The 14,365-nt window shown below is 45.8% G+C and overlaps 1 protein-coding gene across 2 annotated transcripts in view; it reads left to right on the forward strand.

Annotated features, from left to right (window-relative positions):
* Positions 1-14,365, forward strand: part of LOC102105551 (contactin-4) — a 267,243-nt gene that overhangs the window by 125,046 nt on the left and 127,832 nt on the right. The window lies entirely within an intron of this gene.

Genomic DNA, 14,365 nt, shown 5'->3' on the forward strand with positions numbered 1-14,365 from the left:
GGTATTAATGTAATGAAAAAGCACGTGAGCTACATCTCAGAAACAGCTCTGGGTGCACGTGTCATGTTGCATTTGTGCTAAGAGATGTTATGAAATTACTCTGGCTCTCTGCAGCTTTCATCTTTATGGATTATTGTGTGAGATTTGTGACAAAACTCAAGTCCCAGCTGAGATTTTCCTCGGGAGCGCAGACTCTGAGTGCAGGTATTGCTGTGACAGAACAGAGCTGGTGTCCTGCTGGATGAAATCCACAGCTCCCTGAATTCTCTGCCTGGTAAAAACAAGCAGCTGCACTTCATAAAGAGCTCTGCTTGTCCCACAGCCCTCTGGGAGCATTTGTGGTATCGGAGGGAGCAGGAGGGGAGAGCAGCTGGGCTGTGCAGGGGTTGGCAGCACCTCCTGCACTGGAGCTGCGCCTCTTGTACTGGAGCTGCATCTCCTGCACTGGAGCTGTGCCTCCTGCACTGGAGCTGCATCTCCTGCACTGGAGCTGCATCTCCTGCACTGGAGCTGCATCTCCTGCACTGGAGCTGCACCTCCTGCACTGGAGCTGCATCTCCTGCACTGGAGCTGTGCCTCCTGCACTGGAGCTGCATCTCCTGCACTGGAGCTGTGCCTCCTGCACTGGAGCTGCATCTCCTGCACTGGAGCTGTGCCTCCTGCACTGGAGCTGCATCTCCTGCACTGGAGCTGTGCCTCCTGCACTGGAGCTGCATCTCCTGCACTGGAGCTGCATCTCCTGCACTGGAGCTGCACCTCCTGCACTGGAGCTGCATCTCCTGCACTGGAGCTGCACCTCCTGCACTGGAGCTGCATCTCCTGCACTGGAGCTGCTCCTCCTGCAGGGCTCTCTGCTCTGGGCAGGGAAAGAGATCCACAAAGGAATTCAAGCCATAAACCAGGCTGGATTAGGCTTTGCTGATAATTCTGCGTGTGTTAAAAAGCTGAGCTGAAATTACTGTGAGCTGTGGAATTTAGGCAGTGTGGGAATTAAAGCCATGTTCCATCACGTGTATCTTTAAACACAATTTTATTTGTCTTCATAACTTTTCATGTGCACTGATTTGGGCAGAAAGCTGCTATTTTTAGCTAAAACATCAGGGGGTGTGGCTTTGTGAGTTGTTCTGACGCTTGCTCTATGTTTCATGCTAATTGTTATGATGCTTTTGGATGATCAGTTTATCTGCTATGGCTCTTAAGCTGCGAAGTTCAAGAATTTGTCCAGTCTTCCTGAAAGTGAAGGAATGGTTTCTAAAATGATTCTTTGACATTTTTTTCAAAGCTGAGCTTTGAAAAAATTAATCTATTAAAAAGCAAAAGGCTTTTTTATAATAATTTTTAATAGATTAATTATATATAGATTAATGTGGTCCAGAAGGACCACAGTGCTGGCTCTGCCAGGGGGTCAGGTTCAGTTCCTGGGCACCAGTTTAAAATACAAATTGTTTAGAACTTATTTCACCTCTCAGGGATTTAGTCAACATTTCTGGAAGGATCTCTGAGGTTCTGCAAGTGGGGCGTGAGAAGCTAATGAGGTTAGGTGGCTGATGAACTTCCCTGCCCATAAATTATGGATTTGAGGAGATTTGATGAAGTTGTGTGTGTGTGCTCACCATCTGCTCCCAGGAGAGGGAAGGGGGATTATGGTCATTAAACCATAATGGGGTTTAGTGGGGTGGAAGCAGCAGAGACAGCTCGGTGACCACATCCCAGATGGAAGGAACAGGAAACAATTTAAACTCTCTGCAGAGCTGGGAGGAGTGAACACCTCAGGAACAGCTCCTAATGCTGGGATGTGCTGCGGCCTCAGAGGAAAACAGCTGGGGGCCCACAGGAATGAGGAATATTGGGGTGACACTGTAAAAGTTATTTCTCATTTGACTCCTTCCAACTTCCTCTGGATGAGCAAGAAAGGCAGGGAGGGCAGGGAGGAATCCCCAGCTGGGGTTCCAGCCTGCACTGTTTAACATGAACGTGCACTGTGTGGCTGGCTCTGAGTAGGTTAAAACCTCCTGATTACACTGAGTATCTCCTTTCCAGTATCAGATGGAGGCAGCATTTTCAAGTTAAAGACCGATACAGTGGGGTTAACAAGCTTTTTGCATTTTCCAGACATGCTAACACTGCTGCAGCCTTAAATGTCAATTGATTTAGAATATCTTTTAACCTTATGTCAATACTGGGGTTTAGTGTAATTTTCCCACAAGAAATCTCCAGAGGGATCTCTGTACTTGCTGTTAGAGTTTACTTTGAGCCTGTTATTGCCTCAAAACGCTGTTTTTTGCCACACATTGCCTGGGTGTTACACGTGTAGAGTTGTGTAAGCACCAGCGCTGTCGGTTTTCATTACGAGCTGCTGTGCGGCGTCACTCGCAGAGCAGCAGCCAGCATGTCAGGAAACATCTTTGAAGCTTTTTTCCTCTGGCACTACAACCAAAAACTTGTCTTTCCTGCCCTTTTATAGCAAATTGCTTTGATCTGTCCCCAGGCCGAGGCTGGTGATTACAGCTGAGCATTGTGACAGACTTTTAGTGGGCTGCTCTGGGCCTCTGAAAATGAACCTTTTGGGAAGGGTATGGAGGCAGATTCTGGGAATGACTGTGTTCAGTTCCCTTCTGGTTGGAAACTGTGTTTGGGGTCAGCTCTGGGCTGAGCATTGGAGGCACCTCCAGCTCTGGGGCTCCCAAAATATCAAAGCCATGGAGCTGCTGGGGAGAGTCCAGGAGAGACCATGGAGATGCTCCAAGGGCTGGAGCCAGGCTGGGAGAGCTGGGGGTGCTCACCTGGAGAGGAGAAGCTCCAGGGAGAGCTGGGGGTGCTCACCTGGAGAGGAGAAGCTCCAGGGAGAGCTGGGGGTGCTCACCTGGAGAGGAGAAGCTCCAGGGAGAGCTCAGAGCTCCTGCCAGAGCCTGAAGGGGATCCAGGAGAGCTGGAGAGGGACTGGGGACAGGGATGGAGGGACAGGACACAGGGAATGGCTCCCAGTGCCAGAGGGCAGGGCTGGATGGGATATTGGGAAGGAATGAGGGTGGTGATGGGCTGGAATGGAATTCCCAGAGCAGCTGTGTCTGCTCCTGGATCCCTGGCAGTGTCCAAGGAGCAGCCTGGGACAGTGGAAGGTGTCCTTGCCCAGGGCTGGGGTGGCACTGGATGAGCTTTGAGGTCATTTCCAACCTGAGCATTCCCTCATCCCAGGTGATTTCCCAGTGCCAGAGATGTGCCTGTCCCTCGTGGGGCTGCAGCCACGAGCAGAAATCATCCCAGCAATCCCTCAGCCCCAGCCCTGAGCCAGCTGCAGGGCTGCTCCCAGGCCAAAGGAAAGCTTCTGCATAGAGTTCTTGCAATAAATTTCAAATCTAGGTCAGGACTGATGGAAGTTGCCTGAATTTTTAACTGCATTCAAATTAACCCCTGTGTGCTTTATTTTAATACTTTCTCTGAACTTCCTGGTTAGCTGAATGAACATTTCTCTGAAGGAAAATGTGGAAACAAGCAATGGCCATGTCTCCATCAGAATCAAATGGATTAGTTTCACATCTGGGTTCAAAGGCAGACTGAACTTTCTATAAGTAATTGATCTTTGTGTAAAGTTTAATGTCTTTACAAACCTCGAAGTCTGAGGGCTGCTGGGCTTGAGAACTTGTGCAGAAGGGAGCAGACAGAAGGACCAGGCAGATAAACTAAGGGACATTTAAAAACCAGCAACTTTGTAGGCTGAAATTAAACATTTTTATATCTCCCAACTCAAAACAATTCAGTTTTCAGTGCCTGCTATGCCTTTACTGGGATTTTCTCTCTTGTGCAGTGATCTAAAAAGAAAATTAAAAGGAAGAAATAATTCTCTCGATTGAAATACTTATTTTTCCTTTTTTATCTAGAACTTCTTGCTTTGGATATTTTATGGAGTTCCCCTTGATAAAGTGACAGTCATAAAATACAGGGGAATGTAATGATTTGAGCTTTAATTAAAATAAAATTAAATAAGGGCTTCTGGTTAAATGTTGGCCATGGTTTATAATGTGTGTAGTTCTTTTTCAATGGATATCCTACACCCAGAACTGATTTAACTGATAAATTTGATGATGCAGATATTGATCATTTATTTTTTCCTTCCATCTGGTGATATTTCTATTATTTCCAGTATGGTCTTATCCAAAGCCCCTTGGAACTAATAGGGGCCATAAACTGGGTGATTTCTGCTCCCTGGTTTTAGCTCGCAGTCATTGTTTTAACGGTGTGAACAGGAGATAAATTAACACACTGCTCTTGTAACTTCAGTTGTACAATTGGAGTTTTACTGCATGCAGTAAATTCTTATCTAGCCAGCCAAAAAATTCCCTTTAATTCCATGGCAGGGGAGAGCTGTGACAGGATGTGGGGCTGACTGTTCCCAGCTGGAATCTCAATCCACCCTCTGGTGCTTTTGGAGTCTCCTGCCTGCTGGAGGGTGTGGCTTTGCCTCCAGTGCCTGCTCATGCTCCTCTCTCCCACCCCAAACTTCACACCCACGGTGACATTTTTTACTCATCCTCTTCTCAATCTTAATGTTCTAACTCCATACTCTGTTTCCTGGCTTTGAACTCTTATTTTATCTTCCATTCAAGATGTTACAATTTAAAAAAAAAAATTAAAATGAATTGTCCCAGAATCACCCAGGCATCACAAAGAAATTTTGCCAAATATTGGATGTATTCAATTTGAGCTGACAGCTCCATCTATGCAGAAGGAAAGGTGGAAAATCCCAACTATGGCTGGAAATCAGTTGGCACCTAAAGGTGCAGGTAGAGGTTGAAATGTTGGCAATTAGCATTTGAAGAGGTTTCAAAGTGGGGGTGAATGGTCTGGTTTGACACAAGACATGTGGCTTTTTTGGGGTCCAGCTGGTAGCTGTGCTCTCTGCAGCCTGGATGGGGGTGAATTCCCAAAATCACTGAACGGTTTGGGTTGGAAAGGACCTTAAATCTCAGCTCCTTCCAACTTCCCTGGTTGCTCCAAGCCCAACCTGGCCTTGGGCACTTCCAGGGATGGAGCATCCAAAGCTTCTCTGGGCACTCTGTGCCAGGGCCTCCCCACCCTTGAGGCAAAGAATTCTGCTCACCTTTGGAGAACAGGCTGAATTTGGTGTGAGCTCCCCTCCTTCTTCATCCAGACTCAATCCATGCAAGGCAGGAGCAGAATCTGCTGCTTTAAACAGGGCTTTAAACAGGGAGAGGCTTTAAAATCTGCAGGTGGCTTTGGTGTCAGAGCGTGCATCCAGACCCAGCCTCAGGTCCCTGCTGGCTCCTTTGCTCTTCTCCTGAGCCTTTTGAGGAGCTCTTGGCAGCTCCTGCAGGGACCTGGGCAGGGAGAGCCCCTTCCCAAAGGCAGCAGGAGCAGGCTCTGCTTATCCCACCCCATCCCAGGCTCTCCTGCTCGCAGCGTGGAGGGACAGGCAGAGCCCTAAGCGAGGGATAACAGGAACAAACATTTCTCTTCGCACCTTTGGAAGCTGTTACACACAAATCAATGTTTGCAAACCTTGTTTCCTTTCATCTGCTGCCTATGACAAGCAAACCAAGGGCTTAATGTGATCTCTCAATAAATCCTGGTGCAGCCATCCAGCCATTCCTGAAAGGCCGTGGAGCTCGGCTCGTTATCCGCTGTGGAGATGATCCTTGTTTTGTCTGGCCAGGGGCTTGATTCCTTCAATAATTGATATTCCAGATTGAAAACAAAGCTGTGTGCAGCGCTCTTTCCTTGGCTACCTCTGCCAGCTGCTCAGCACATTCCAGCTTGAGAGCCTGTGGCAATGAGGGAGCCTTATTTATTTATTTTTTCTTGCTTGGTACGAGGATGTCTTTTAAAAAATACCCTCGTTCTGTAAAAGATGGCAGAGGCAGGAAAAGGCAGTAATTTCATGTAATCTGCATAGTCAGTGTAGGGAAATGCCAGAGTGTTTGCAGCCCTCTAATAGGGATCGTAAACACGCAGTTTATGGTGCTCTGCTGGAGAACAGCTCCCATAAATCACACCCAGCGCAATTTCTTTGTTTTCATTCAGAAGTTTTATTTCCTTTTATGTTTAGTAATTAAATCAGAGCAGGAGGATTGTGCTGTGGGTACCAAGGAGCAGCAGGGACTCCAAGGAGGTGTCACCAGAGTGACTTTGCTCCGCTGCAGTGGTTGTTCTGTCAGCCACAGGTCACTGGGATGGGTCAGCCATGAGCTCCTGCCCTGCTCCTGTCTCGGAGGGTTCAGCCACAGTTTTTAAATCGTTTCTCACAGAGATTTGTTGTCCCAGCATCTCCAAGGAGCTGCCAGGTGCAAAGGCCACATGGCCATGGGCAGGTGGCTCTCAGGGGCCAAAATCTGTGGCCACACCAGGCAGGCACTGCTGTGCCCATGGCATTTCCAGCTGCTGGTTTGAGGGGTTGGAGTTGCTAACAAAGGTCCTGTGTACTGAGACATCAATTTGTTTTCAGTTGGAGCCTATTTATGCCCTGAATTCCAGCCCAGAATAACCCAAGGCACATCACTGCCTGAGCAGCAGAGCTGCTTCTCGTTTCACACCAAGCCCCAGAGAATCTGCTGCTCTGTCTGAGCTGCACTCGAGGGAACAGAGGCCTCCACTGATCTGCTCTCGGCTGCTTGGCTTCATTTTGGAGGATTTGCTCTCCCAGTGGGAGGGAAAACTTTGTGTTCAGTCCATGCTGAGGACTTGAGCAGTTCAGTGAACTGATGCCAGGGCTAAATTAATCTGTTCTGGTGGGCCATGGTCAAGGCTGGACCTCCATAGCACTGATTCCCTATCCGTTTCCTTGGGGATAAGCTCAATTTTTAATCAAAATAACAAATTTAAGTGCAAACCCAGACTATTCCATAGCATGATATCACCAATTGGATCTGTGCCTTTAGATTTGCAAGGCAACAGTGACCTCACCATTTCAGAAAAATCCCAGAGGATGCTCAAGGGTGGTGCTGTGCCTTCACTTGATATCCCAGGAGTGATCCTGGCCTCGCTGCTGGAAACAATCCACAGATAACGGGAGGAAAGGCAGGCTGGGAGCCTGTGAATTCTGTGTTTGGCCGTGTTGTCTCCCTGTGTGGGTTCTGTGGTTCCACAGCAGCAGCTGAGCTGTTGGGCTTTGCACCGTGAGCTGCTCCAGCTCGGTGAGAGATGAGCACCCGCAGCAGGCCGTGGGCAGGAGAACTGCTGAGAGCAGCAGGGCTGGAGGCAGGGACCTGCCACCACACAAAAAAAAAAGGGATTTAATTGTCAAGAGAGTGGCAGGCAAGTGGGAGGAGTGGCTGCAGAGTGGAGAATGCTTCCTGCCACCTCCCATCCCACTTTGCTCAGGGCTCCTTTGCAGCTCAGCACCCCAAGCTCCCTGGGATGTGTCTCTCACAAATCCCTGGGCAGCAGAGCCAGCCCTGCTGTGCTCCCAGTGCTCACACAAATCTCTGGAACATCCTCTGGGCTGGCTCATCCCACCCCCTGCCCAGCCTGGAGTGTGGAGCAGAGCATTCCCAGCTCCAGTTTGGCCCCTCTGGGAAGCACATTCCAGCTCCTGGGAGCTCAGAAGTGCAGCATTTTCTTATTTCCACACAAAATGTACAAAGTCTAGAGGTGTTTTTAGTCTGCTCTCCCTGCCCTGAGCCTTCCCCACACCCTGCTCCTCTCTTCGCTCAACATCCCCAACTCCCTCAATTCCAGGCAGTCTTTAAAATAAACTTTGAAGGGGAAACAAAACACTAAATAATCACGTAGCAGGGGTATCAAAACGATTGCTGAGGGTTATTTTTTCCCTTCCCTAGATGATTTTTGAATTTAACAAACCAGTTAAAAACATTTGAGGTCCAAGCATCTCAATTATCTGGGTTGGAAGCCTTCTGCCAGTAATAGGTGATGAGGGAATTGTTGTTTTGATAGCCTCTGTTCCCAGGAATACACAGAGAACGGGTTTCTCACCAGCTTTTCAAAGTCAATAAACTTGCTTGTTGCTTTTCTTCTCCAAGTTCCATTTTATCCCCTTGAGAAAGCTCCAATTTGTACCTCTGAAGGAAGGCAAAGAATTCTTCAGCGTGTGAGCGTGTGTGTGTCCACTGGACTGGACTCTCCCAGTGGAAGCCCTGTGGAGAAAACTCTCCTTTTGCCTTTGAAATCAAAGGGATTACTCTGTAAACTCCAGCAGTGAAAAGTAAAATGTCATTGAGATGATGATTTTGGAGATGATACAGAAATATTTTCAATATTTTCACATAATTTTTTTGTCTCCTGGACAAGACCATGCTGCCTGATAATGTGGATTTTGGGAACGGACCTATCCAAAAGGGAATGATAACTTTGAATGTTGCTTATCTAAATTTGTGCAGAGAGTGAAACTGCCTTGATTCCTTATCTTAAATCAGTGATTTAGGGATAACAGGAACTTCCTTGGCAGCAGAGTCCTGGGAGCCTTGTTCCTGCAGCATTCTGTCAAACTGAGACAGCACTAAATTAACCCTTATTTCTGTCGGAAATTTAAGCTCAAAAGTCAGCTGGAGTTTAATATTCCAGTCTGACAGCTCAAGGGGTTTGCCAGGGTGGCTGTGCTCTCAGGTGGGAAGAGGCTGCTTGGAGAGCAGCTAGTGGCTGGTGATTAAAAACATTTAATTTTAACATTAATTTAGCGTGGAAAACTGCTGTGGTTCGAGGAACTTGTGACTCAGCTGGGAATATCCGTGTTTAGGGTGGATTGTTGCTTCCAAGGAGCTTTCAGGGGTGACCCAGGTGTGCAGGGAATGCTGTGAATGCTACAGGCGTCATCCAATCCCTCTAAATCAGGTTTGAAGCTGTGGCTTTAGGTCCTGCAGGAAGATAAACCAGAGCTGAGCTCTGATTCAGGGCTCTCACTGAGAGCTTTGCTAGCAATAAAAAAAAGAAGAACAAAGCAAAATTGGACATGTAATGGTCCTTGCAGACCACTTGTGTTGATGATGGACTGGTGATATAGTTAGGAGATAAGAAGTGGACTTTGGAAATACCAACTCAAATATCTTTTGCTCTTTTGAGTTATCTTACTCTCCCTAAAGCTGGCATCTTTTGAGGTTTATAATTTATTGCTTGGCTATGTGGGATAGCCCCTGGCTTTAATCTCCCAAAACACTGCATTGAAAATGTCACTCGGTGTGAAGGTGGAAATTGGCTTTAAAGTGGTGAGTTTTAAGGTAACTGATCCAGACAATCTTTAGTAAAAGTCTCTCTGAAAGAGGATAAATTATAATTTGTAGAAAAAGCCAGGCCAGGAAGTTTCACTGCTTGTAGCTTTTTATTATGATAATGTTACTCCTTCTTGGAGTAAAGCACCTCAGAATTTGTGGGCTGTTTGTGTGTGGATGTTCTCTGAGAGCTGCTGCCTCAGGTGAGCATTTCCTATTTCATCCCTTAGTGGAAAAGGTAGAACAATAAGCAGCGAGCCCTAATTAACACCCATAGCTTTAATTCTGCCTTGTGTCCAGCCACCCCACTGTCCTTCCCTGGAGATGATTTATCCTTGCATTATCCAGGTTTTCCAGGGCAATTCTGAATTTCCTGAGGGTGATGGTGCATCTAGTGGCTGGTGATTAAAAACATGTAATTTTAACATTAATTTACTGTGGAAAACTGCTGTGGTTCGAGGAACTTGTGACTCAGCTGGGAATATCCGTGTTTAGGGTGGATTGTTTCTTCCAAGGAGCTTTCAGGGGTGACCCAGGTGTGCAGGGAATGCTGTGAATGCTACAGGCGTCATCCAATCCCTCTAAATCAGGTTTGAAGCTGTGGCTTTAGGTCCTGCAGGAAGATAAACCAGGAATGTTGCTTCTAGACCCAGTCAGAAAGGGATGGCGTTGGTGGGAGTGATTTCCATCTGTAATTCCAGCAGCAGGGAAGCATCTCCCTGTCTGCCCCACTGCTGGCAGAGCTGCCCCACAGCGACGTTGTTTGGATGAGCATAAATCAGGGAGCACTTCCACCAAAGAAATTTCCATGGAATAAACAGTATTTAACCTCCAGAGGTTGTCATTCGTGGCAGTGGGCGCCTCCTGAGTGATTCCATCGGGAATCTTTGCTCGTGCTGTTGGAATTGTGTTTGTTGCGTGGCTGGGATGGACACAGTCCGTCCGTGGGACAGCCACACACGGCTGGGGCACAGCTCACCAAGGCCTGAAAAATAAAAATGGCTGGGCTGGGCTGGGAAATTCCATCTGTGGAGCTGCTGTAACTTCCCTGGCCCGGGGAAATGAAATCTCTATCCAGTGATAGACTGGGAATGAGAGCCCAAAGGGGAAACAGAAGGTGAAACCTGACATTGTTTTCTCAGACAATTGTGGTATTTTTGGTTGATGTCTGGTCAAGGATTGGACTGGATGATCTCACACATCTTTCCAACCTCAATTATTCCATAGTTATATTACATAGATTCCACTAAGAATCCTGAAGCACCTACCAAGCCCATCTTTGATGGGCAGAGACCTTTTTATAGGTGTGCATTAGAGAAGGTGTACATTCCTTTTTTAAGAAAAAGAGAGGGTTTTTGGAACCTCAGAAAACTTTCTGGTTTATTTTCAACTTTTTTGCTTTGGTTTGGTTTTTTTGTTTTGCTTTGGGGTTTTTTTTTTTTTATTTTTTGTTTATTTGGGTTTTTTTTCTTGTGCAGACAAGTGGAACTTGAGCTTCTGTTATATCTTAGTGCTCAAGTTTTGCTGGCTCTGGTATTTCTAGATTTGGCCTGCAATATCCATCCCGTGTAGGTGCTGTTGTCTGCATTTTCTATCTCCTCTTTCCCTTAAACAGTTCAGGGAGTGACTGGAGGTGGCACTCACTGCTCAGGGTGGGGATTGGTCACAGGTTGGACTCAGTGACCTTGGAGGTCTTTTCCAACCCAAAAAATTCTGTGGTTTTGTGCCCCCAGCATCTGCACAGCCCCACACCAGAGAGCAGTGGGACCACCCAACGCTCTGCTCTCCCTTCTGCAGCCAAGCCTGGAGATTATTTTCACGATTCCCCACTCCTGTTTGAAAAGCTGGGCACCACTGAGGAGGTTTTGGCAGATGGATGAATGTCAGTGTGGAGGGAAGCAGCGAATTCCCCTCAGCAATTCCCCTCAGCGCTGCTCCTGCCCTCAGGTCACACCTGTGGCAGCCCCAGGGTGGCATCACCTCCAATCTAACAAGTCCCCCATTAGTGCCGAGTGTTTTGTGCTTACCCTGAGCTCTTCCTGGCCGAGGTGATTAAAAGCTGCCTGTTGCTGTCTGTCTGTGCAGCACGCTTCATTAGCAGTGATTTATCTGGGAGCTGAGCAGAGCTGGCACTCTGCAGCACACCAGTGGGCAGCAGCAGCAAAATGTCAGCTGAGGCTGCTGCAGCTCTGCAGGGCTCTTGGTGCCTTTTTGGGATTACCCAAAAACAGAGACCAGACAGAATTTAAGGAATAAAAAGCAGTTCTATTCATTGAAGGCCTTCAGGGACATTTAGGGCAGACAAAGCCCACCAAAAATGGTCATGGGTGTCACACTTTTATAAGTTTGGTCCATTTGCATTTTGGGGGTTGATTTTCCAATTCCAGCTGCAGGTAATGAAGTCATTTAGCCCAAGTTTGCTGCCCCAACTCCCTTTTGTTTCCATCTCTGGGGCCTGAGGCAGTGAGGTGTCCTTGATTGCCAGGCCTGGAGAGGAATTGCTGTGTCTGCCCAAAGTGGGGAAGCAGCAGCTGGCACTGGGTGTGGAGTTTGGAGTTCTGCACTAAAGAACTGAAGAATTACAAACAAATAGAAAATATAAAAGCTGAAATCCTAAGGCATCAGTCTTAGGTGTGTTCTGCAGGTTTTCCTTCAGAACATTCACAAAACTGAGTGGTCACATAGTACAAATTTATCTTTTAAATTGTTTTTCACATTCTAAATCTATCCACAGATGTATTAGCTTCAGGATTTTAATTTTTATTTTGCTTTTACAGAAGTGCTAATCATGAAAAATACAAACAAAATTACTCACAGCCATGCCCACAAACGTGGAAAAATTCACCACAGATATTTCTACTCCACATATTTTTTTCCCCCCTCCTTCCTGCCTGCAGTCAGAGCTCTTAGAGTCAAGTTTCTTTGGCAGAATCCAATTAGGAGCAAAGGTGCCTTTGGAAGGAATTTGCAATGGCTGCATTGCCAGAAGTAAAGTTAAAAAGACATCTGCACACGTGTGGTGGCACCGGGGCTTCTAATGGGCTGCACTTCCAGACTGAAGCTCAGCAATCTCATTTTCATCTCGAAAAAGTAGCTTGTGTAGTGCTGAAACTGCCTCTGCTTCCTTCTGCAAATGGAATATTAAACTTTGTGTAAACTTTGTGAGTTTTCAGCCTTCAGAAGCAGCACAAACTCCCCTGGGATTTCATAGTCAGGAAGCATTTAGGAATGGGAAGGATCTTTTCAATTATCCACCTTTTGCTCATGCACAAACGTTGCTTTTCCTGAAGCCGCTGCCACAAAAAGTCTCTGTGTTTGAACAGTTCTTGCAGAGCTCTGAACAAAGGCTGATGTGAGCAGCAGAAATATTTACAGGGAAACATTCTGAGAATTGGACTCATTCACATGTGAAATAGGGAACGATCACGAGAAATGGAATTGCCTCCGTGGCTTGAGAACCACCATAATTTAACTTAGGAAAATATTTTTAGTGGTAATCATCTAATTTACTTTTCAGTGCTGTTTTTGCCAAGACAGGCATCGTTTCTCTTTGGGGAGACTTTCTGTCGTGCTTTACCCCGTGAAGACATCAGGGAGATGGAAACTTTGCTTTGAAACCACGTGCACGACCCTCTGGTGTCTCTTGGTTCTCTGCAGCAACTGCTGAATGGCTGAATAATGGAAAAGTTTCAGCTTTTTCATTTGACTTAAAATATATTTATTGCCCAGAGCAGCTGGGGCTGCCCCTGGATCCCTGGCAGTGCCCAAGGCCAGGTTGGATAGGGCTGGGAGCACCTGGGACAGTGGGAGGTGTCCCTGCCATGGCACTGGATGGGCTTTAAGGTCCCTTCCCACCCAAACCATTTCACAATTCTATATTTTTATATAGAATAATATATTTATATTTATATTTTTAGCCTAACTTTCATTTTTGGCTGAAATTGAGATCCACTGGTTGTGTCAAAACTAGATGGGAGGAAGGACAGAGCCTGCTACTTTTAACATCTTTATCAGCTGGAAGTTAATTTACATTAGTAACTTTGAAATGCTTCGTATTTGTGTTTAAAATGCTGAGAGAAGCATTATTTCCTGAGTAGAAAAAAACCAAATAAATAAAATGAGTTTTCAAACCCTCACAGTAGCCAGAACTTTCCCCAAATAATATAATAAAATAATATAATAAATAATATAATAAATAATATAATAAATAATATAATAAATAATATAATAAAATAATTTCCCCTGCTGGGTCAGGGCAGCTGTGGCAAGAACTGAAGTTTCAATGAGGAGGGGTAATAAATTCAAGACTATCCAGGATTTTTATAATTGTTTTTTAATTCCTGGGAAAAGGAGAACTGGAAAGAATTTCAGCAGCTGCTGAAATCCAAGATTTATCTCAAATTTCACTTAAATTGGTGTAAAACTGGTAGAAATCTCTTGTGTGGCTGCTGTTATAATGTAGAGAATTTGGTGTTTGGGGGAAAACTAGTGTTTTTCCACAGGTCAAGACTATTTAGGGTAAAAAATAATACATTTTTGGAATTCACTATAAACTGCTTCACTCTGTCAATCAATATAGACATTTTCTTTCCAAAATTAATAATTATTACTCTAATCATTGCCTTAAATAGTTCTTAGGATTCATTGATTGGTCATTCCTGCTCCCCCCAGCACGCCAGTCTGTGTGAGAATAGATGAATTTATGCAATTAATCTCTCCCTGCTTCAAAGCTGCATCTTCAGATCAGAGGGTGAAGATTCTCAACCTTCCCAGGGCATTGAACCTGACTTTATTAGAAGAACTTTCCCAATTTTAGCTCACAAAAGCAGCCAGAGACCTCTCTTGTTATTACTCATGCAGTTTGTCTTGTAAGCACGAAGGCCCCTGAACTTCCAGTCTTCACTGAGATGAATAAATTATAAGAATGTGTGTCTGGCTTGATTTATTTATTTTTAATATTTAAATGCCTGCTCTGGAGTGGTTCCTTTCATAAATGAAGGCATTTTTTCCCCCTTGAGTTGCTGGGAGGGGGATGGTGGAGGTTTGCAGTGATCAGCTGGGAAGGTCTTAAATTACTCTCAAATTCTAATTATTTACAGGTCGTAACAGGGGGCATGGAGAACATTGGTTTTTACTTAGGGATGTTTCAAAGTTGATTTTTAAAGGGAATTTTAGAGCAGTGAGGATGG

The sequence above is a fragment of the Pseudopodoces humilis genome, chromosome 13 (genome assembly GCF_049639895.1).
Source record: "Pseudopodoces humilis isolate 2021_Gansu_Grassland_sample_001 chromosome 13, ASM4963989v1, whole genome shotgun sequence".
Classification (NCBI taxonomy): domain Eukaryota; kingdom Metazoa; phylum Chordata; class Aves; order Passeriformes; family Paridae; genus Pseudopodoces; species Pseudopodoces humilis.